This window comes from Alexandromys fortis, unplaced genomic scaffold (genome assembly GCF_014885135.2).
Source record: "Alexandromys fortis isolate MF-2015 unplaced genomic scaffold, M_Fortis_MF-2015_v1.1 scaffold_87, whole genome shotgun sequence".
Lineage (NCBI taxonomy): Eukaryota > Metazoa > Chordata > Mammalia > Rodentia > Cricetidae > Alexandromys > Alexandromys fortis.
In genome coordinates, this window is record NW_026067971.1 from 3,156,019 (window position 1) to 3,181,848 (window position 25,830).

At 41.0% G+C, this 25,830-nt stretch overlaps 1 protein-coding gene across 2 annotated transcripts in view; it reads left to right on the forward strand.

The window, feature by feature from the left end:
* Nucleotides 1-25,830, forward strand: part of Arhgap24 (Rho GTPase activating protein 24) — a 365,808-nt gene that overhangs the window by 140,586 nt on the left and 199,392 nt on the right. The gene's annotated exons all lie outside the window — the stretch shown is intronic.

Consider the following 25,830-nt stretch of genomic DNA (forward strand, 5'->3'; position numbering starts at 1 on the left):
TAAATCACAGTCCTAAAAATCAAAGGGATTATTACCTAAATCTTGAGGTGGGTTAGGATTCTCAGAGCTGGATTAGTTCCTGGGCTTGCTCTAACATAGGCTGACAAAGTCCTTCACCCTCCCTCCTATGCTGTCTGTTCATATAAGCTCATTTACTGGAGTTCCTATCCAATATTGAATAGATGCTGGCACTGTGGTCTTGGATCTCTGGAACTGTGAGCTAAATGGAACCTCTTTTCTTATAAGTTATCTAGTCCATTATAGTAACAGAAAAACAGCCCAAGACATAGATCATCATCCCAGAACTGATTCCTCTACAATTGCTACCTCGGTAGTAACTCTATTGATACAGAAGCCCACACATTGCTAAGACCATGGGTGACTCATAATTACAGAGCTCACAACTGGAGAAACAAGCACACTTAGGACCAACTCAGTCTTTCAAACTCCAGTGAAGTAGTGGCATCTCATTATTGTATCAAAACAGGTCAGTCTCCGTAGCATTACCACAGCATATGGTGTACACCTGAGATTAGCATTAAGTTTGAACTTAATTATTTACATTTCATGACTCCTAGAATCACCTTGAATTTAGTTGTAGGCTCCCAGGTTGGCGTTTTTGCTATTCCTTATCCTAGAGTTCCTTGTGGACTTGAGAACAAAAGTAGCCACAAAGAACTGTATATTTAGACATCTATTTACAGGCCTCAAGTTAGCTGGGCTGTAACAGTTTGTAAACAGAATGAAATCTTCATGGAGTTTTTTCCTGAGAAAAAAAATGGAGAAAAGCAACTGATATAGTTGATAACAAGAAAGAAATAGTAGCCTGGGATAGAAAAAAAAAGGAAGTTTCTTTGCAATGGAAACCAAAGGGCTGGGTTACCAGAAAGATTGAGTAGCTGCATGAGAGCCCACTGGACAGAGTAAGATCAAATGTCCATCCCTGGTAGACACTTAGCTGATGCCCCAGGGAAGATAACCAGCATTTCCCTAATGGAAGTCAGGCAAGAGTCCAAATAAGAGGTGAGAGGCAGTCCCTTGCCCATGCTAGACCTCTCTGCATGTTTTCTTTAAAGAGTACAATGCACACTTAGGGGAAGTGGCATTATCAGGTCAAAATTACTAGAAAGTGGGTGGTAGATTACTGCATGTGGATTTCCCCAGGTCCTAGCAAGTTCTCTGCAAAGATGGATTGTGGGTAACTATGTCTATGCCCTTATAGTTTTTTAAAAAAAAAAGATTTCCAGTAAAAAAGTGTTTTTTTCCCCAGAGACAAAGTTTCTCTGTGAAACAGTCCTGCTGTCCTAAAACTCACTACGTAGACCAGGATGGCCTCAAACTCACTGAGATTCACCTGCCTCTGACTCCCAAGTGCTAGGATTAAAGGCTTGAGCCACCACCACCCACAAAAAAGGATGTTGGATCCACTGTAGCTGAAGTTATAGACAGTTGTAAGTTATCATGTAGGTGCTAGAGTTGAACCTGGGTCCTCTGCAGGGACAACGAGTGCTTTGACCACCAAGCTATCTCTCCAGTCCAGGCCATAACCCCAGAGAACCTAAATAACAAAGAGGACCCTAAGAGAGACATACTCAGATCCACCTAGAAATGGGGGGGAAAAAAAGACAAGACCTTCTGAGTAAATTGGGAGCATGGAAGACAGGGGTGAGGGGGGGGGAGAGGGAAGGGTAGAGGGGGAGTGAAGAAAAATGTATAGCGCATTCCTATCCAAATAATTGAAGCTGAGGATTTAATAAACAAACAAACAAAGATTTCTAGGACCCTTTAAAGTTCCTGAGACAACCCCACCAGTGGAAAATTCCAGCTTCTGAAGAAATGACGACTTGATCCTGTGGGCTCAGGGAAGCAGCAGGAGGATTGGATGGTGACTAAAGTATGGACTTGGTTTCCCTGGCCATTTTGCTGATCTCTAGTCAGATCATAGTTCACCTCATTCGACAGAGCAGAGCTCTTTCCACTTTCAAACACGCTTGGATACTGACACACTCTTATCCACTGGAAGTCATCGAGCAGGATGTTCAGAGCCAATGCTCTCCGTGTTGCTTGCCTTGAAATGCTTATCTGATCCCTACCCTGAACTTCCGTAACCACTGCGGCATTCTGCAGACGCTCTCTATTTTGTGACACTGTTTTCTCTATGTGGGTAGAAAATACCTGCAAGACACTAAAATTAAAATGGAGAAGTAATGAAAAGAGTTTTCCTAGACTATAAATAATTGATGATGATTATAAAATTGACAGTAAGGTTTCATTGCATAATTTGATTGATATGGCAGTTATCATTGCAGCCTGGAGCAGAATGCTCATGTGAACAAGATAATTTATCTCACTGAGTCTGTTTCTGCATAAATATTTTAAAATGAGAAGCATAATAAATCTGTCCATAGCGCACACACTGGGCTGCCAAACCTGCCACCTGTTTAAGGCTTTAATGAACCATTCTGCATTTAACACAAAGCCACACCAAATTAATGCTGACATTTTGCCTTGCTGCTGCTGCTCGTGTTCCAAGAATTCTGTGAGATAATTTTTGCAAAACTTCTCTAAATGGGGCTATTCTAATTTTTTCACTAGAATTTGCCTCCAACTGTTCAGCAGCCTCCCCAGAATTGTACTAATATTCGCAACTCAATGGTGTCTTGGGCCGTGGGCTATGGGACTGGGCTCAGAAGACTTGAGGAACCGGAGAGAGACTGGAGGTGAAGACAGGGAGAGACCAAAAGAGCAGCACTGTAGCGTGAAGGCCTCTCGGTGCTGTCATGGCTGTCCCGCAGTGTCAGGTTGCCCTCTGACTCTTGCAGAGTCTCCTTTTGGATGCACAGCATAGGTCAGAATTTAAATGGTGTCATCCTAGAATGGAGGACCATGTCCCTACTAGACACACAGGCTAGCAAATAAAAACTCATGTACCAGCGATGGAGCTACCTCTTTTGCAGTATTTGCCCGTGGGATCCTGGAGACCCCAAGAATTATAGGCAATTGCCTTTGCTATTGCTCTTAGTAACTTTCTAGAACTTGATGGTAAGACCCTATTGTTGAAGACACCACATACTTCAGACACAGACTAGGAACAAATCGAGCTTGTTCCGTCCTTGAAGCTTCATCCCTATTGGCTAGGTTTCATTGCTCTAAAAGCTGCTATCATGCTATTAGACAAGAGTCCTGGGAAGTAGAGCACAGAACCTCAGTAGTGACATCCTGGCAAGATATGGCTACCATTTCAGTAGTAACACTGTTGTTATGAGAGTAACCAACCACTTTCTGATTATGAAATATAAGATTTGTTCCACAAAAGGAAACCCATACCTAGCACTATTACTGGGGCCAAGAACCTGTACCATGATAGGTCGTAGGCTATGGGGAAAACCTAATGCTATTCTTGTGCTAAATGAACACAGGTCTAAACCAACTCCTACTGTTTTATCACCATACCAATAGACCGAGACATCTCTCATCAGAGACACGTCTGCAGTTAGGCAGAAACTAACAATGAGACCCACAGCTGTTCAATGTGTAGAGGAGAAGAGCCTGTGGGGTGTTCAGCCCCAAATCAGACACCTGTATTGTTAGACCCTCCGTGCAACTTTCACAACTCATCACAGAAGAGGAATCAGTAAGAGTACAAGAACCAGAGGCAGGGGATGACTGTAAGGAAACAGTGTCTTCTGAACACAACAGGGCGTTTTCATATTTGAGCTCACAGTGGTTATAGCCACTGGCATACGACCTGTGCAAATCCGTTCAGACAGGTATCTCAGCATAAAGGAGTCAGGCCGTCTCAGTAAGTCCCGCCCCTAGCTGAGAAGTGATTGGCAGTTGATTACTCATGGGAGAGGAAGAGTTAGTTTTCATCGAGGGTGTGACCACTGGGGTTGGCCAGGCTCAGGGGATGGGCAAGGAAATGGAGGTGGATCTAGGAGGAGTTGGAGGAGGGGAGGTGAATATGACCAGAATCCTCTGTATGGAATTCTTAAAGAATTGGTAAAAATCCATAAAAATAAGACGGATTTGAGGAGAAGCATTTGGAGATGAGTGTGGTGCAGAGGGACCAGACTGTGAGTAGAACAGCTAGATCTCATTATGACATGGATTCCCTTTTGTCAGAAGCAGCGGTGGTTTAGGACGCTATATAGCATGCTAAGAAAAGGATCTCCAAATTTCCTGTCCCGGTGCCATTCAAAGACATAAGTAAGTACCAGCGGGGCAGGGAGAGTGGCCCAGTGGAGGATGGGGAGTGGTTGGGCATTAGTGGAAGAACCCTCCCTGCCTAGAAACCCTATGGGGAAGCAGTGATGAGGACCCCTTGCTAAATTTATTTATCAGGCAGCTTGCTCCCAACAGCCCATAGAGCTAAAGAATCAAAGTGCTTTGATTAAGCAAAGGTCGTTAGTGACAGGCACAAGGGTTCGTGACTTTTCTTCTGCATGGTCTTCTCTATTTATGCTCTGCCTAAGAGGTTGATGACTTTTCTATTTATCTGTTAGCATGTTTCTATAGAAAGATTCATCTGGGAGTCCCGACCTTGGCAGAGAATCCACATCTTGTATGCCTATCCTGAGGGTAGGAGGGCTTCAAGTTTGTACCCAGCCTCGTTCGGCTCACAGCCCGAACCTCAGGCTGTCCCTTAGAGTGACATCCAGGGAACAACAGGCATAATGAGCCTGCTTCACATTCAGGACACATTTTCAGAGAGCCTTGGACCTGCCAGGCCACTCAGGATACATTCGTTCCTGCTGCCGCTGTGATTGTTGGGGAAGCAGATTTTAAATCAGGAACTGTTGAAACCCTCTGATCGCATTTCAGCCGAAGCCTCCTTGATGGTTTCACTTCTTTCAACAGTGAGCCTATAAAAAATACAAACACATGTAGTCTGTTTAAATCAGCCTTGCACTTAACATCCAATACCAAAAAATAGACAGGAACCAATGCTATGTTGGTATTTTGTATTAATGTTCGGTACTATGAGATATGTTTTATTAAATTATTAAAAAAGGCTTATGTATGCTTTAAAAATCCATTAAAGTACAATACTGTCAGCAGGCATTCTATATTCAGAGACCAAATTCATTTTTATGTAGAGTGCTTTTAAAAATGACTTTAAAATATACATTGTAGCTTTTGCTTTCCACAATACTGAAGTTATAGAGCCAACCTGGGTGTCCGTCAACAGGAGAAAGTGGAAAGATAATATTGATTATATTCAGAATGCAAGTTATGATGGCCATAAAGGATTGCTTGATGATATCTCCAAGTTTATAGGTATAACTGTAAAGATCACATTAAACCAATTAACTCAGTCTTGCATTGACAAATGTCACGTGTCCTTTGTTTGTGGATCCTAGATCGTTATAATCAAAGTCCAAAGAAACTGTTTCTATGAACACAGAATACTAATAGGGGAAGGTACAGAAAGGGGAGGGGCAGGGTGTGAGAGACTAATAGGGGAGGGCACAGGAATGGGAGGGGCAGGTGTGAGAGATTAATAGTGGGGAGGCACAGGAAGGGGAGGGGCAAGTTGAGAGACTAATAGGGGAATGGACAGGAAAGGGAGGAACAGGTGTGAGAGACTAATGGGGGAGGGCACAGGAAGGGGAGGAGTAGGTTGAGAGACTAATAGAGGGAGGCACAGGAAGGGGAGGAGCAGAGTGTGAGAGACTAATGGGAGAGGGACAGGAAGGGGAGGGAATTAGTGTATGAGAGAGGTGGAATATGTTTGATATATACATTATATATTTGCATGAAAGATGGACTTTTAGAATATAATATAATTTAAAAAATGTAAAAAGAATTGAAATGAAAGACAGAAACATCAAATTGAAAACACCTGGAATAGGACACCTCATGCCAGGAAGCCTGGGCTTGTCTGTACCCCTAGTCTCCCTGGGCAGAGCTGAAAGGAACTAAAATGGCTCCTGTCTGAGTTAGGATTTCTATTGTTTTAAAGAGACACCATGACCACAACAGCTCTTATAAAGGAAAACATTTAATTGGGGTAGCTTGCTTACAGTTTCAGAGGTTCAATACATTATCGTCATGGCAGGGAGCATGGGGACATGCAGGCAGACATGGTGCTGACTATAATTTAGAAGGCAACAGGAAGTGATCTGTCTCACTGGGCATGGCTTGAGCTTATATGAGACACCAAAGCCCACTTCCACAGTGACACACTTCCTTCAACAAGCCCACACCTACTCACACAAAACCTCACCTCCTGGTAGTCCCACTCCCTTTGGAGCCATTTTCTTTCAAACTGCCAAATTCCCATTCTTCTCTCCCACCACAGTCAGGGCAAAATCAAGTGTAGCTCTGTTCATATACAGTTCATATTGATCTGGATTTCAAATTCTTGCCCCACTGACAATCTAAATGAGAGTCTCACAATGTTAGTCATTCTCAGATAGTTCCTATCCTTCCTGGTCTCTAGACTGGGCATTCTATTCCAGGGAGTCGCTGGCACTGTAGTGTCAATTGTGGGGTCAGTCCATGGCAACCACTGCAATGAAAATCATTCCTCCTGAAACTCATGCTGTGCCTCTGTTAAGACACTCTCCCTGGTCCTACCGGCTCTGGCCTATATATAGCCTATTAATTTCTGCAGTAGGCATACTTACATCAAACTCCCAACATTGTTCTTCTGGACTCTCATACAAGGAAGTAGAAACAGGTGGTGAAGAGGAGGTTTATAGCTTCTGTCCAACTTGACTTCCTAGCCAGTTTCTGATCTGAACTTTTGGAACTTTGCCTCTTTTAATTTGGAGTTTTTCTCAAGTTCTTTCTTTCGTGAGAACAAGCATTTGGCATGGTGGGGCAGGCCTGTAATCCCAGTTACTTAGGAGGAAAAGGTAGGAGAATCTCAGCTCCAAGTCCTTCCTGGGATTTAGAGCAAATTTAAGACTAACCCGGGCAACATAGTAAGATATTATCTCAAAACAAAAAATACAGAGATGGGGACGTAGTTCATGATAATTCAGTTGGCATATTCAAAGGCTCTGAATTCAAATCTCCTAGTAGTATAAAGAAAGAATCAAGAAGAAAGAGAAGCAGGAAAAGTAAAGAAAGAGGAAAAAGAGAAAGAAAAAAGAGAGAAAGAGGAAAAGAAAAAGAATAGGAGGAGGAGAAAAGGAAGAAGAAGAAGAAGAAGAAGAAGAAGAAGAAGAAGAAGAAGAAGAAGAAGAAGAAGAAGAAGAAGAAGAAGAAGAAGAAGAAGAAGAAGAAGAAGAAGAAGAAGAAGAAGAAGAAGAAGAAGAAGAAGAAGAAGAAGAAGAAGAAGAAGAAGAAGATACTTTCTGGGCTAAAACAGGATGTGCATGTGCAGTAGTCCTGAAACAAAGACGCTCAGTGACCACACCTCTAGTCAGTGATGGCTAACACTGTGACTCTGATAGCCTAACCAGTACCAGGTGCCATCTATCCTGTGTTTAAACAGCAACGAAGCCCTAGCATCCTGAACTTTTTCTTTTTATCCTTGGCTGTTCTCACTGAAAATGAAAAATTCATCTGATATACCTGAAACTGGACAGTAGTGAGAAGGATTTTCCACAGTATGACCTTCCACCCAACACATCAGCACACTTTCCCAGAGCCCACACAAGTTCTGGAAATGGGCTGCTAAGCGGAGACCAATAAGAACAAGAGCCAAAACTGTGCCAAGGAAGTTTCCACCCAGCAAAATTTCAATTGTTTCATTCAAACATTGATGCCACTGCATTGTGAGCTCAGGAGCTTGGAGGTTTGTGACGTCTTCACCTGAAAGTGCAGGGCCCTCATCCTAGAGTTCCTGAGATGGGTTTGTTTATATCTGCTTCAGAGCCAACATGACAGTCAGGAGGTAGAGTGACAAACCCAGGATCTCACAGGTAAATCAGCGATTGAAATGTTCTGGATGGCAGCCCACAGACAGAGGTCACCTCACTCTTTCTTAATGTAATGGATATAGGGCTGTGTGCACCAGAAATAAAAGTCGAAATTGTAAACTTTACATCTTTTTCAAAGTTCAACAGCCATGTCCAACAAGAATGAACACTCTTGGTGGTGAGCCGTCCTTTATATTACCCTGATAATTTGCTGGGTGTAAAATGACAGATACAGGAGAAAGGAATCTGGGCTCCCACTGGGGTAGAAGGCATTTGGCACCCAAAGGTGTGTTTTGCACTGGTTCACCAGAGCTTTTATATAAGAAATGCTATAGGGTTTCAACACTCAATTTTCAAATATTTAAAAAGACTCCTGGCAGAGTTTTAAGACTTAACATTAAGGCAATATTGTAATTCTTACCAAATCTTGCTTTAAGCAAATATTTCCCCCTTATTTTTATCTAGTGAGACAGTGAGATGAATTAAGAACATGTATATTGTGTTTTAAGGCACCAAACCAGCCTAGCTGACTCCAGCATGAGCAATTTGGCAATCCTATGACTCAATTCTAATTTGAGATCTCAAATGAACAGAAATTTCTGGTTTTGTTCAAACGCCAGAAATTTTTCTCCTTGTTCTTTTTCTCCAAGAAGCCCACAGACATAGCCACATAATGAGCTGCATTTGATACAATTAAACATGACGCAAGCTCAGGAAAACCTTTGCTAACTCATGTGACTTTCAGCTCTGCTCCCCTCTCAGGCTTGCTTCCTGTTGGGAAAGTTGGAGCCAGGCCCTGCTGGTCAGCAGGAGATAACAGCTGCTCCAAGCTATCCAAATGCATCTGGAAAGCACACTCATGCTACAGAGTGCCCAGCTTTTCTAGGAAAGAGGCCAAAGACTTCATATGCATGAGGCTTCGAATGTAACGATTCAGAAAAATCTGAGTATTCAGAGACATGATGCAAAACAAACTGAGTAATAGTCACGCAGGATCTCCCTGGAGGAACTTGAGCTGCCCAGGGTTGGGAGAAGTGAGAGGCCAGCTTGGCTGCTCCAGCCATTGTTCTTGCTCAGAATTTTGAACTTTAGGGCACTCACTTTTGAGAGAAAAAAAAAAAAAGAAAAGAAAAAAAAAACACTTCTTAGAAAGAAACGAAGAATACAGCAAAGCAAAGAGCTCACGCTGATAATTGACAGTTTCTTATTACCTAAGATTTTATCTATAATGTAGGGATATCTGTAGGAAGACAGTTTATCATTTCCTGAGGAATTTATCCAAAATGTGGGTTCTTTATAGGAAGATGGTTTCTCATCATCCAAAGTGTTTGTCCATAATAAACCACGTGGATAGTTTTCCTTTCTCTTCCCACACTTGCCCATTTGAAAGAAGTTCAAACTTGAAACTTAACTTAGCATTATCAGAATTCCTAAACACACCTAACTCGGCTAAAAGAAAATGAAGTTTTGAGAGAAGTGCATTTTATAAACTTGTGGTTTATATTTTGACAGAAAGAGATGGCATTGCTATAGCAACTGTGGCTTGATATTTTTGATTGGCAGTGACCGTGACATATTGAAATTAATATGTTAAAACTCTGAAGTTGAAGTAAATCAGATCTAAGTAGTTTGATGAGTTCTATCAGCAGGAAATCAAGTGAATTAGAGATGAATGTTTTCAATTTAACTACTATTAGTTAGTATTCATTAGAATAAGTCCATTTAATTTCCTGTGAATCTGCTGGACTCAAAGGAGAGCAAATTAATTGGTATAATAGGGTGTGCAGTGTGGAGCAATATTTATTTTTCCCAACACTTCTGAGTCACAAAGACACTGGAATTCCCAAGAGAAAGTGTGTAGGAGGAGGCTGTTGGTTCCTTCCCCAGCCACTCAGACCCGAAAATAATCACACAGCAATGATATTATTTACAACACTGCTTGATCTATTAACTTATGCATTTTTCTAGCTCCTCTTATATCTCAAATTAACCCATTTCTATTATTTTATATTTTGCCACGAGGCTTACCAGCAAGGTTCCAGCTAGCAGCTGACGTCTTTCTCCTCTGACGGCTCTGTGGCTTTTCCTGAATCTCCCTACTCTCTTTATATATACCTTTTCCAGTTTGGCTATATTCTGTTAAGCCATTGGCTGAAAGCAGCTTCCATATTAACCAATGAAAGCAACACATATACAGAAGGACTTTCCACCTCCAAAGTGTATTGATTTATAGACGCTGAGTTCATTTTCTCAATGAAAGTAAACCAACAAATCAGCTGTGTGGGGCTGCTCCCATTCATCTGTATTTAGCCTCACACAGAGGAAAGAAAATAAGGCATTTTGATCGTACTAGTATGATTTAATTGTTTTGAAGGATATAGAGAATAGTTGTTAGGTCTTGGTCTCCCAGGGACAGATGACTCTTGACTATTTCTTAAAGGAAATAAGCATTGAACGTGATCACTTTTTCCTGCTCTGAGATGACCTTTCCTACGTTCTATCCGGGAAGTCAGATCCATACCAGCAAGCAACAGGTAGGAAATATGTCTCTTCTTTCAGAACTGGAAAACAAGCCAACATAAACAAAACCTAAGGGCACATCTTCCCGAAACGTGCAGACCAGTGCCATAGGCAGTGAACAGGGTGATGTTGCTGTACCATCTAAGGCCCATTGCTTGCTTCCAGCACTTTCTTTCTGATTGTCTGGCGATTCAGTGATTTAAGTTGAAGGTCCTTTTAGATTTCTTCAAGCCTTGCAGTAAACGTCAGCTTGGTTTCCTCAGAATGCCTCACAGGCATCACACAGGCAAGCATTTTATTTCCCAAGCAGTTATTTTTTAACTTAACTCACAGCTGCATTTTTTCCACTTCGAATAATAATAAAAAAAAAGTCAGCAGATAATCCCGTGATTCACATTGGAACAGTGTTTGCAACTGAAAAGAATAAGTTGCCAGAGCCCTTCCTGATGTACATGGAAGGACAATGTTGCAGAAAGGGTGGGAGAGGGAGATATTTATGGAGGAGCTGGACCAGGCTCATGTGGCTGATAGAGAAGATGCTGAGGATTCTGTTAGTGGCTAGACTGTCTGCCTGGGAGCGTGTCTTCAGAGTATCGACGGAATAAAATGGAGGGCCGTGCCATTTTACATGTACTGTGTCCTGACTCACTTCTGCAACCAGGATGTTCTTCTATTAGCAAGCGTTAATTTAAATTATTTTATGCAGAGGGAACCAGGTGTCTGTAGCATTGGGTTGCATCCTAATGATGTCATAGATAATAATACAATCCTTATTTTATACTCGAGCTTGACTATCTAGAAGGGAGAAAGTATGTATGTATAAAGTCAGAACATAGCATGGTCAGAGCCATAAGCACAACTCTACTAAGGAAGACTTATAAATATATGGATCTGTTCTATGAGATAGGCTAACAAAGGAAGGTGAATGAAAATCAGTTCATCTGAATCCCTCATCAAACAGACAGAGCTGCCGAGGAAAGGAATAGTAGGCAGAGGAGAGGCCAAACTTTAGAACTGTGTCCAGTTTTGAAAAAAAAAAAAAAAAGGCTGGATGAAGTACACCCAAGGTTAAACATAAAGTCCAGGAGTAAAGTGCAAGGGTAAAGGAGGGGTCATAACAGCCAGAGGGGAGATAAGGGTGGTGGTGAGGGGATTGCCAAGGAAAGACTAGTAGCTCAACTCTAGTGTCTTGCGTGCGTCAGCAGACAAGTCAGTGGAGATGGAGTAAGGACACAGGAAGCACAGTTTAAGGATGGAAGTCTGGGTCAGAAGTGGGGATGTAAGAGCTAGTGTGTATGGGGATCTTTAAACACTACCATTGTTGAGAAGGTAAAAGTCCATTATAATTGCTTTTGTGTACCTGCACATATTTTTCCTTCCATGGTGTTTCTTTCAATAGGTAAACTCTAAATAAAATACTTTTTGATTCTTCTCAAGTTTTGTGGTCTTGTGAAAATATGTCTTACAATATTTATTCCTTGAATGTCCCCCCAGAACTTATTATGTATATCCTGAATAGGAAGAATTATTTCATTGCAATAAATAAAGTCAGTTACTCTGGGGTTTCAAACGGGTTCGTCACTATAATTAGAGGATTCTTAAAGGTAAGTTTCATAGGGAAATGACAACCACATCCTGCAAGCTCAGCCCCACCAAGTCTTTTGTTTCTGCTTGTGGCCACGCCAGACCACACTTCCTATTTTATGCGTTTATTATCCACCCATTGTAGTCAATGTCTAACAGCCAATAACAACCTCTTTTGATTGGACACCTTCATTGTACTTTTCAAAAGCTGCATCTTTTTGCATGATTGCACCTTACTGTAAACTAAATATTATTCACAAAGCAGGCATTTGGAACAGCTGTCAGGAAAGCAAAATCTGTTCACAGCTTCTCTGGTCAGATATTGACTGATTTCAGTTTGCTCGTTAGGACCAGGAATTGCGTGGGTGGTCCTGACAGATGTTCGAGAAACCAGTCAACTCTCAATTAACACAGACTAAAGGCCGAGGGGCATCGAGGTCCATAGGCTGACATATGTGTACTGCATGTGTTTGTAGAAGATTGAGGCTTTGCCTGAATGAAAACACATGGCAAATGGATTTAATAAAATTCTTCTTTGAACACTGAGCAACCAAAGCATCTGCAGCATGGTCCTAGTGCACTTTCTGCTCATCTGAGAGGACAAAAATAACCAGATTTGACCCAGTTTTTCAGCCTAAAGCAAACTGTCCAAACAGCCCATCTGCCCCGTGAACGTATTTCACCCATGATGAGTTATTTCTTCTCTGCTCCATTCCACCCAACATGTGACGTGTGCTTGTCCTTGTTTTCCCTTCTGATTTACATGTATGTGTAGGAAATAACACACCTATGTGCAGCAAAGCTTCTTTTGGTGACTGCAGAGAGAACATGAAGTGAGGGAACTAGAAGGGGAAGTGTACTTCGGTTTTGTAAAGGAGAATAAAATGAGGAAGTTAAACAACCTTTAAAAAGCTCAGCTCATCTTATTTTAATTAAAACAGATCTGCATTGTATTTACACAGACCATAGTTTCACCAAGTCTGAGGATCTCACCTCTTGGATGGCCGTTTTCAAAGTTATTACCACAGTGACCGGGTGCCCTGTAGCTTGGGTTTCGTACGTGCGTGTTGTTTTTCTGGTTTCTACAATCTCATGCCTGTTTGGCTTCATTTCCAACCTGTGTGGAGATAATCTACTAGAAGTACTAGAAGTACATGATATGATGCAAAGACTATTGAGAAGAATTTCCTTAGCATGGGGTGGATGGAGGAAGAACTGTGAAGCTTTGATGTGGGATAGATGGAGAGAGAACAGTGAAGGTGTAGCCCAGAGCTGGCAGGGACATTGTCTAGGACAGGCCTGTGTGAAAAGATTCTGGCATGAGGAAGGTTGGTGGATAAAACAAAAATAGCAACCTGGACACCAAATCCTACCAAGATTAGGACTGAGACTTCTGGGTCACTGTTGACAAACAGGAACCTGGGAAGGAAGAAACTTGATCTTCACCGCGTTAAAGACAAACATAAGGCAACAAAAGATACCCGATTAAAAAAAACCTGCCTGGTCGCCAATGCCATAGTTACATAAGAAATTCATTCACATGTTTAATTAATTTATTCAACTATTCATTCCACACATACTCTTGACTTCCTGATACGTGAAAGACACAGATTTTTTTTTCCTGTATGAGTTTGTTAAATATTAAGAAATGTTTACAAAAGTGAATAATTGCACAATTTCCATCTTTGAGCCTATAACCTAGGAACAAATAAAGATAAAATCAAGCCTTATGTATTATTATTGTGAGAAATTTATAAAAGAAGCTTATAGGCATGGAGTCAGTGAGCTTGGCTGGAGAATGCGTGCTGGCACGGGAGTGTGAGCACTCACCTATGCCTAGCCCGCAGGCACGGGAGTGTGAGCACTCACCTATGGCTAGCCCGCAGGCACGGGAGTGTGAGCACTCACCTATGCCTAGCGTGCTGGCATGGTAGTGTCAAGCAGGTTGCAATGCTTACCAGTGCTCCCGGGGCATCAACAACACTGCAGTTTTAATAGTCTTGTTTACTGAGGTCTAATTTACATATAACTTTATGATTACCACCACTCGACTCCTCCCTCCAAATGGCCCCTGCCCCCTTCCTGTCAGCCCCTCTCCTTTTTGTAGTTTCTGTCACAAATGTGATGTTTTCCCTTCCCTTATTTTTGTCTTTTCTAGAGTGGTGTATATATTCAGGATAGAGTGCATAGCTCTGAGCCCAGCTTCTTCCATTAAATGCACTGTAATCAATCATTAACACCCGCTTTGTATTGAGAAGTGTTGGCGTGGCTGCAATACACTTTATCTACCCATTGACTTGTTGAAGGACAATTGGGTTATTTGTTAATGACTGCTGGTAAATCCGTGTCTTTCTACACAGCTATTTTAACATTGTGCTTTGTCTCCCCCCCCCACTATTGTAGCTGTCAGCCTATATGTCCATAAACCCATTTCCTCTTCAAGTTCAGGTTTAAAGTAGGTTCGTGAGAATGGGTTAAAAATGTTAGCATCAAATTTCTTATTTGTAGACTAAAATGTATAGATGACCATGATAAAATCACTTTTATAGGATCACTTTCAAATCGAGACCATAAGAGCATTAATAGAGTGCAAAGGCCTGGTGGGAAAAGTGGAACAAACTCAGCTAACTTTTGCCAAATGGATCCACAGAACAGAATGTTCTGCCATTATTGTTTATAAGGCTGTGTTCTGTGAACTCTAAGGGTTGGGGTGAGGAGTTGGAGAATTTGATATTCAGTTCTTTATCTTCAATTATTTTAAAATGCTTTCAAATTCGTGACTATTGCATGACATTGTATTATAATGGGAAGGGAAAGAAAGAAAGAAAGAGAGAGAGAGAGAGAGAGAGAGAGAGAGAGAGAGAGAAAGAAAGTAGAAAGAAAGAAAGAAAGAAAGAAAGAAAGAAAGAAAGAAAGAAAGAAAGAAAGAAAGGAAGAGGGACTGTAGGGGACATGGAGAAGGGATAATATGCTCAGCATCCATGATCTGTTGATGTCTTGTATGAAATAATAAAAGAAAGGAAGGTAAAATAGTATGAGCATATGTTCGTCTGTCTGTCTTCAGAGCATGTGTCTGTCTTCAGAGATTATACTCTTGGTCAGTGTTTGGGGTAAGGCACGGGGATGTCCTAGAGCCAGATGTCAGCTAGGTACCTGTAAAACAAGGAGGGGGTCTGAGGTGAGTTACCTCAAGAATCACAAATTTCCTCCTACTGGCACGCCTCAGAGTCTGGCGGACTCAGCAACTTCAAAGGTCGCCCTCCCTCTCAGATTATGAGGTATGCAGATAGAAATCAGCCTGGCATAAGCCTCAAAATTCCTCTTTCTGGTGGATGCCAGGCCCGCCAGACTGCATCCTCTTAATCACCAAAGATAGTTTAACCAAAAAAGTCATTTCACTACTAAATAAAAATTGCTGAGGACACAGAGAAAACTTCTAGTCAGCTAAAACCTCTTATGCAAAGTTTTATCTTTCATACTAAAATGACCTTTCTACAGCGCCCATTTTCAGAACAGTATTTTCTGTGACTAACAATTATTAATGTAGTTTAACGATATAGTGAGAATCGATTTTCATTGGCTAGGAAAGATATTTTAATGAGAACCATGTCCTTCAAAACAGTGTATTTCTTAAATATATTATCTGAATAAATAAGCGGTGTTTTAATTTCTTTCTTCTGTAATATTATCACTATGCTCCTCTACAATAATTTCTCAACCACCGTACATGAATAAATAGAATTCCCAAAAAGAGATGGTCTTTTTGTGTGTATCACCTTCTGACTTATTGAGAGGCTAGGAACTATTGGGTATTTTGTTCCTCATTTTCACTATGTCTGGCAAAACGTTCAAATAAGATTGTTTACTAATACTTCCATGGTTATGGCCATCAGAAAATTCAATTAGAAAGAAAATTCAAATTGTAGCTCTACAGAGAGGGCTAGATAAACACATAAACCGTAACCAATAGTGGTTCCCAATGAGTTTTTATTTTTTATTAAGAACAGAAGCTATTGAAAATAGCGTCTGTGCCTTAGACAAGTATGCAGTGTAGAAGCTCTTTCCTTGAGAAGAGAAAGAACATCCTGGATTTTAGTTTAGTGTCCCATCCAAGATCAGGTCACTGAGCACGGTGGCCTCTACCTGTGATGGAAGGGGACCCGGTGTGACTACTGAGCTCAAGTACCCACAGGGCATCTGCTTCAGGTCAGGAAGTTCCTGCTAATAGAACAGAAAGGCCACAAAGACCTCTGCTCTCTACTTCCCAAGCCCCTGTGGTTAGTAGGCGTGTGAGGATCTGGGTGACCGAGGAAATGACTGTTGAGGACACTGACTAGGTCATATGCTTGCTGGCTTTCATTTCCTGACTTGCTGAGGAAGATTCCCTGAGCACTAATCCTAGAAACTGGCAGACATCAAGCAGCGCCGTGTCTAGGCCTCATGTGCTCTTCAGGATGGGCTACCTTCAGAAACAGGGCTTGTCTTTGTTAGCTGCTACTTCATATGGGTGGTAATATTAGACTAGAAACACACAGCAATGTATAATCTTTACGGGATGCTGAACTCTAATCAGTACCTGATGAATAGCAGCCTACGGGTGGAATAAGTCACAGTGACTGCTGTCTGCAAATCCTAGGCCTGTGCCAAGTGCCATGGTAAATACTGCACACACATTATTCAAATGTCAGACAAATTTTCTCTGTGGAAGTATCCCTTCCTTCCTTTCTTTCTTCCTCCCTCCCTCCCTCTCTCCCTCCCGCCCTCCCTCCCTCCATTCTTCTCTTCCTCCCTTCCATTCATTCTTCCTTTCAGTCCATTTTACTAATGAGAAACTAGAAGTGAAAGCATTTCTAATAACTTTTACAAAGTCACATATTCAGTAAGAAGTAAGATTTAAGGCCAACTCATCCCGTGCCTACTCCCACCCTTCCCCCACTGCTCAGTCTAGCAAAAGCACCCTAACAGTTCACTTACTTCCCTGCTCCCTTATATCACTCTGATCTTAGGTCAGGAGGCTGGAGGTAGAAAGAGCCTACTGCTAGACTTTCTTCCTAACAGCACCAGGAACTTTGCGGGCCCTTTTGAATACTTCTGACAAAAAAATAACTCCATTCACCTAAGAAAACCAATTTAAGTTTTCACTATCTATTATCATTGGTCAAAATGAGTTCTGATGGGAGCCTGCAAGGACAGAATAATCTTTTCTATAGTTTTTACAATTAATGAATTCCAAAAGCTGTACTTAGTTTAATCTCTGAATCATGGCCCGTGTTAGTTAAGCATGTGCTGTATTATCATTATCCTCATTTCACAGATAATGAGCCCACCGAAGGGGGAACAACTTGATTCATCCCATCCAATAACCTTTTATCTGTGCTTTCTACTTCCTCGTACCAGCCATCCAGGAGTGAGACAGTCCTGTCCTTGAGGTCTTTGCACACCACAGCATTCTAGGGCTCAAATTCCTTTAGTTGTATTAACTAGAGATGAATTGTCATCATTCAAGAATTCCAGGAGTATTCAGTATGGCGTTATAGGTAGCTGGAGGTTTCAGAGCTGTTGTAAGTTTATAAAGATCTCCACACCTCTGTAAATCTGTGGTTCGAAATATTTCTAGAAAATGAAGGGTGCACACACACACACGTGAACACACACATGTGCACACACACGCTTTATGTGCAAACACACGAACTGATGTCCAATACGAAATACTTTGTAGATCGATGAACTGAGAACAAACTTTCCCAACACACACGGGAAGAGGGGGGATGATGACAACAACTGTTTCTCCACTACTTGGGAAGCACAGAACTTTCCCCACACTGTGTTGAGCAGAACTCAGTCATGTGATCTCTGCTAGATACCAAAGCACCTGGGACATGAAGTTTGTTAATACACACAGGCAGAAAAGGAAACAGTCGAGATTTAGAAATTAATAACTACTATGATAATGATTTGCAAGTGAGAACGTGATTATTCCTGTGATACACAAGAGGCCGGCTAGTAAAGCATCACTTGTCTCATGATGCAAAAATCACAACTTCATGTGAGTAGAGAGACCATGGAGAGGATGATGATGATGATATACTAAACCTCTAGCTAGTGTCGTAATTAATGGCCTTAAAACAATTCTCTGTAGAATGGAGTTAAGAATATGTGTGATCTTACTTCAATTCAGGTTTATCAGTTATCTTGTCAGTACACAAGAGGTGAAACAAGAGAACCAATTGAGAATTGAATACTCATCACTCCCATTAGGTTCAAATATATTCCTAAAATATTTTGTAAATTATTGAGCTTGAAAAAAATGCTGTATATGAAATCAATACACATTCACATATGCTAGCAGTCAGCAGTCCAATACCACGTTTTAAAATGTCACAAATCAAAAAGATATACAAAGTATGTAATATATATCAACACATATATATACTATGTACATATATAAATAAAAATGTGTAAAGATGCATATTTGTGTGCAAAATACACTCATTTTAATTATTTGTTAAAAGCCATTATAAATCCTAACATAGTGTAAGAATGTTTATAGGTTGGAAGCCAATCTGACAAAGATTCTATTGATATTATATGAAATTTAGTAGAGTATTTTTGAAGAAGAGTATCACCATAGAGCCCAGGCCAACACTGAATCCACAGTCCTCCCAGTTCACTCCCTGGATTTCTGGGAAGGCAGGCGTGCGCCGGCATGTGCACTGCTGGTTCACAGGGTGAGAGGGGAAGTTTGTTTATGGATTCAACATGGAGCCAATAAGCATTCCAAGATGGCATTTGGAGAGATGTATTACCAAACAGTTTCTATCGCTGTTATATATATAGTCTGGAACTATAAAGGCTTAAGTAGATGGGCTGTTTATAATAGTGACTATAGCAGGGGAACCTGTGCCGTCAAATGTGAAGGCTCAGCAACTAGGATAGTATAACATCAGTTCAGGAATAGACAGAGAGTGAAGCAACAGAGTAACCCAAAGCCTAGAGACAGATCCTTACCTGCACCGAAGGGGAGGAGGCATCGCACCTGCTGGGAAAATCAGCTGGAAGGAACGGGCTTCTCAAAAAACATTTTTTTTGGGGGGGGGGGAGTTATTTATCATTTCTCCTTCCTAGAAATATTCTTAGTATCAGATAAACCTACTGAATTTTACCCTTTCTTAAAACAAAAGGATACAGAGGTGCTTTGGTCCCTGCGCCCTTTAACGACCCACTCATAGATCTGATTCCTGTTACATCAGAACTTTGAGAGTAACTGTCTTTGCTTGCTCGTTTCCAGGATGTGTCCTGCAGCACGCAAATACGCACGCGCGCGCGCGCGCGCGCGCGCACACACACACACACACACACACACACACACACACACACACGGGAATTGCATTACTTCTCTGCCACCATAATGAGACTATTTTTGTTAAGCTGACGCATGGCTTCCTTCTGGCCAAATCCATTTGCTAGCTCTCTGATTATACCCTCACTTGACCATACAACATCATTGACCTGGGTTATTGTTTTTACAGCGATTTCTCATCTTGCATTCTATGGTTCTGTGGCTTCCTCTCCACTTCTCTCATCCCTCCAGCCTTCTCTGGGGACCTCTCTCTGCTGGAGATACTCTAGCCGGAAGCATTCTCTGAGCATCCTGTTTGTAGCGGCCAATTTATCTCTCCCTCACCTTAGTTTTTCTCAATATGGTCATTGGTTTAGCTATAACTCTGGATGGATGAATTTCCAAACTAAGTTTTGCAGCTTGAATCTCTCTTTGGATATTAGCATTTATACATGCAATTCCTGTTTGTGATTTCCCTGCAGTAGAGAAGGTATTTCAAACATGTCCTTAGCTGAATTCTTTCTTACTGCTCTATTTTCCCCTCCCTCCCTCTTCCTTGTTGCAACGCGTGAGCTCACCCATGTTCTGTGCCTCTCAAGGGTATGGCCATTATCCTCACCACCTCTCTCTCTAAGCCTCATAGCTAATGACAGTATCTCCTATCTCCCTCTAAACACACTACAACCAATTCTTCTCCTCCTCCACTCAGAGGCTGCTGATCTGTGTGCCGAACTCATGGAAACTCTTGATTCTATTCTCATCCCTCTTATAGAGTTCACCTGCTATCAGTTCGATAAAACTTTTCTTTTAAAAATACAAATTCTGTGATCCAGTGCGCAACACCCTTCAAAGCTTCTGACTGCACTGAGGTTAAAACCCAGATGAAGTGAACCCACACCCAACCTCCCAGCAACCATTGCCATCCTCCTTTCCTTCTCATGTGGGCAGGCGTTTCTCAGCACTCAGGACTCAGCAGAGCTGTCAGCTGATCAAAGGACTTTCCTGGCCAGCAGTTCTAAAGCAGGCACCCGGACTCTTCCAAATCTCACACCTCATCTTAATTAATTGCATAGTACTCACATTGTGAAATAATTACTCATTTACGTATAAAGGAGTGTGTGCGTGTTTTCCTAACCAACATGCTAGCAGCACAAATGGCAGCGCAGACCCACTTTCTTTACTCTGTCCATCTTTAGCTCTTAAAACATTATCTGACCTCAGAAAGGGATGGAAGGAAATTCAGGTTTGTGTCATGTTACAACACTAATGTAGGGAATTCAAGGTTGCCACAACAGCAACCAAGGGGGGTGGGAATGTAGTTCAGCGGTGGAGAGCTTGCCAGGTCTGTGCAAGGCCCCAGGTTTCCTACACAGCAAACAAAAAGCAGCAGCCATCAGAATCGTTGCAGGAAAGTCTCGCTGTTCAGTCTGTTTGGGAAGTGGGAAGACTGGAATATTAATATTAATGGCAGTGAAATGAAAGCAGGTTTTCGTTAGACAGCTATGCTGTGTGGGGCCTGCTGGGAATGAGTGTTTGGAAGTGAAGCCTCTTTATCACAGTGGTCAGCACCTGGTCAAAGTAGCGAAAGGAATCAATAACATCTGAGTAGCTTGGGGTAGATTCCTGGAACTCAAATCTCATATCATATGATATCCTGGGAGAACGTCTATGAGAGCAAAAGGATTTCTGAGATGTGAAATATTTGACTGTTGAACTTCAACCTTGAATCTCAGATATTCTCTTGAAGGTATTTTACTAAGCAAGAAGAGTAGGGGTACTTGCAGTATTTTTTCTTTTCCTTTTAAACAAAGGTGTCTTTTATTTATTTATTTATATTTAATCCTTCTCATTTTAATTGTTTGATAGGACTGTGCTATACATTTTCCCCATTCCCCTTTGCTCCTCCCCTTTCCCCTTCTACCCTCTTCCCTGCCCCCCCCACACACACTTTCTCAATTTACTCAGGAGATCTTGTCTTTTTTATTTCCTCTTTAAGGACCTCAGTTATCTTCATTTTAATGATACTTTTTTTATGCTTCATCTGTGTTGGGATGTTCAGGTCTTACAGTTGTATAATCATTAGCTTCTGGTGGTCCTGTATTGCTTTTTGTGTTGCTGAGTTATTCTTACCCTGTTTCTACCCATCTCTGAAGACACTTGATAAAAATCTCAGAAACTGACATTGGGGATCAACCTAAAGACCAGAAATGCAAAAAGGCCAGCCACTGGCCTTCACCTAGACCTCAGTCTGAAAATGGCAATCCTACCTCCAGGAATCTCAGAACGAGACTGTGCCCAAGAGCCGTCTCCTCCTATTTTATAATCCTCTCTAGTTCTGGGATTAAAGGCGTGCGCCAATGGGATTAATGGCATGCACTTCCCAGTTTCTATGGCAACTAGTGTGGCTACCTGGATTAAAGATGTTTATTACCACTGCCTGGTAGTAAGGCTGACCAGAGGGGCTGTTTGACTCTCTGATCTTCAGGCAAGCTTTATTTATTAAAATACAAATGAAATGCCATTTCTTCTTCCAATCAGTAAGGGTGGAGCCTGTGCTTTGGAGGGATGCATCCCTCTACCTCCAATATAGCTGGGAGCCATGGCTCTGTTGAATGCTCCCTCAGGTGCAGGCAGAATTGAGCCCACAGTGATCGCTCTTCCAGGTATATGGGCCCAAGGCTCAGATGTTCACCCCTCTAGGGGCACATGGAGCTGAGGCTGAGGCTCCAGAAATCTGATAGTTTCTAAGGTCACTGCTCTTTCATGCCGCAGCCTGGACCCAACCCCTCACCCTGACACTGTCTCTCCACATGGCCTGGGCCAACCACCTCATCTACCTCATACTGATGCTGTCTCTTGGTGCGGCCTGGGCCAGATGTCTTGTGCTGACACTGTCTCCTGGCACTGGTATTTTTTTCTTTATTTGTTTTGACAAGAAAGACATAGTAAGTAAAAATAAGTCTGTATCTGTACTTGATTTCCTTGTACACAGGTGCTTGGGTAACATTTTTGCACGTGTTTAAGCTGGCATACCCAGCAGGTCTCAGTTCCCAAGTGCAAGGATACGTGTGTCTAGAATAACAAAGTCTGCAAGCCGTATCCTTAATTCTGTGGATTAACTGAAACAGTTTAGAACATAACAGTTTCAGTTTTTATATTTTTTTAAAAGTAATATTCTTGCCAACTAAGAATTCTGAAGAAAAAAGAAACTAAAAACTAATAGCCATCAGTATAGTCAAAGAGTATTACTATTTCTGTGGGCTCCCCCCCCCCACACACACAGTATGTTCATTTGGGATTTCTTTGGCAAGTAGAGAAAATATTAATGTAGTTTCAAGGTGAGAGTTGTAACACAAGTTGACATTGAATGGGTTTTCTTAGAAAGACGCTGATTGTTAAATCAACCCTGATATTCAGCCCTGAGTTGATTCTTTCCCCATGCACCGTGTTTTTCTTCCATTTCCAGCTTCCAGGTTTAATATGAAAATGAACGGCATGGCACTGAAGAAATTTAGAAACACTTTTCCTTAACCATCAGCAAACCTTTGGGACCACTGCCGTCAGTGTCTTCTGTTCGTCTGGTGCTAGAGTTAGCCGCTAGACGCTGCCTTTCAAGGTTAATTCTGGGTCCTTCACAACAGAAGGTTAACTGCAGAGAGGTTTAATTAAAATAAGGCTTATGTGGGGCTATTTTACCACCACTTTTCCGGTCCATTGATGATGGCTTATTGGATTATTTTACCCCAGGGTCTCAGAGTTTTTTCCCCTAATAAATATTTAACAGCAGTAACACTTGCCCTCTTTGTTTTTGTTTCATAAGAAAACATAAATTCCCAAAGTAACAACATCCTCCCCTCCCACTTCCCCCTTCTTCTTCCTCCCTTTCCTTTTATTCTACCATAGACTTTACTTCAAATTTTTACTTTTTAAATTTAAAAACCCTTTTAATAATTTTATATAGAGAGGTGTTATTTGCACCATTCCCAATCCTCTATCCCTCTCTCCAGCTCTTCTCTGCTCCCCCACTTCCTCCAAAATTCATCACTTCTTTAATTATTATTGTTATATATAACACACATAGGCACACACATATATGCAGGCACATATACATATATGCATGCACGCAGCACACACACATAGCCTACTAAGCCCTCATTTGTATTATCTCACCTTCTGAAGACATCACATTTACAATTATTTTCCCATGAGAAATAATAAATGCTGTAAATTGACCATGTGCTGGAAAAGACCTGGCAACAGTGGAATCACACAGAAACTGTATTAATTAAAACACTGCTCAGCCTACTAGCTCAGGCTTCTCATTAACTAACTCTTACATCTTAAATTAAACCATTTCTATTAATTTGTGTGTTGACACATGGCTGTGCCCTACCAGAAAGGTTCTGCCCAGTGTCTGTATCCTTTGGTGGTTATGCATCTCACTGACTCTGCCTTCTTTCCTCCTCTGTCTCTGCTTGGAATTCCCGCCTTGCTTTATTCTGTGCTGCCTTAGACCCAAAGCAGATTCTTTATTAACCAATGGTAATAAAGCATATTCACAGCGTATAAAGGGGAACTCCACATTACCTGTCTAACTCCAGAACAGTCTTTCTCAAACCCAAAACCATTGTTATAAATGCCATCGTATGACCAGAGCATTTGTAGATACAACCTTGTTCTTCTCTTAAGTATACGAATATCCAGTTTGCTTTTAATAACAAGGCCTTGTATAAATTAGTTTTATACCCTTATGTCTCCTTTGAGTAATTCTTAAATATGCTGTATGGCATCCAAACACTACTTTCTTCATTTAATTTTTTTTTTCATTTTATTCTTCAAGTCTAAAATGGGCTGCAAATAGTTATGCACTATTTAGCTTTAGCTGAATAAATTAACAAAATTACTTGATACAAATATAAAAGAATCAGTTTGTGTGGCCACAATAAAAACTGTTGAATAATATTTATTTTCCTTATCTCACCTCAAATAAAAAAAACTCATCAGAAATTCAAAATGACACTACTTTCTTCTTTAAGCTTTCATGATTATTGTTTAATGCTAGAAAAAGAATCTTATCATTGTGTTCAAGAAACTAGCGAAGTGTGTACATCTTTACTGTACAGACATACTTTTTTCCAGTCTATTCCAAAGGAATAATCCCCATATCTATTTTCAACAGAATCTAGCCTTGCTCTAAGCTCTTATGGCTTTGGTTCCCTTGTCTGACATTAACTAGAGATTTCTTTTTAAGAGCAAGTTAACCTGAAATCAAACTGCAAACATACCTCTTTTTCTTTTACTGACTCTAAGCTGCCATACTATGAAAGATTGTATTTATCATATTCCATTTTGAAGTTACAAAGGTACAATATGTAAAGGATATGACCATTAGAAATAAATATAAATATAATTTAAGTCTGAATATGCTAACTACTAGCGTGTAATTATTGCCACCTATTCTAAACCATCAGAAATGTTATACTCCCTTTACCTGTCTGAGTCTTCTTCTTCAAGATCTCTCCAATTTGTAGTGCGGCATCTTGAGCATCACGGTACAGTAGAGAACCCTGACAGAGAAGATGTGGACACTCGCACCCTGGCTGTTGTGTAACTCAAGATCCAAGCCAGAAAATCACAGTGTCATTCCCAAATGAAGAGTAGAGTCTGTGTCAAGTAAACCATCAGAAAGTGTTATGGGGATCATTGGAACTAATGAAACAGAGAGGGTGTTACTCCCTGGGAAGTCTGATGCTTTAAAAGCAAGATGTGGGCTATATGTAATCCCTGGAGGAACTCACTGATGACAGGCATTCTCTGTGCTAAACTGGATAGGGTGAGAGTTGGGAAAAGACTCCTTGAACAAAGTATTACTTCAGACGGCAAAGGGAAGATGATACACCATAGAGGTCAAAGTCCTGGACTTCGGAGTCCAGCCTACTTTGAATATGACTTTTAAAATTGTTTTTATAATTTATTTTATTTTTAATTATGTATATCTCTGGGTGGCCTTATGCACATGTACAGGTGTGTGTAGATATATGTGTGTGTGTGTGAATGTCCATATACTTGTGAGTATATAACCTATATAGTATATATAGCATATATAACCTATNTATGACTTTTAAAATTGTTTTTATAATTTATTTTATTTTTAATTATGTATATCTCTGGGTGGCCTTATGCACATGTACAGGTGTGTGTAGAGGCTGGATGAATAGGATCCTTGGACCTGGAGTTTCAGGCAGTTGTAAACTGCCTGTTAAGTGTGCTGGGAAGCAAATGTGTGTCCTTGGAAGAACAATACATATCCTTAACCACCTAGACATTTCTCCAGCTAGAATATGGATTTATTACACTAAGAGTGCACATTTACTCACAGTAAATATATACATATATATTTATATATGTCCAAGTATAAATACTTAGTTTTAATTATATGCTTGAAGTGCTAGGAACTAGTGGCAAATTAAGAATCAATTAATGTAATTGTAATGTATGTCTATCAAATAACCA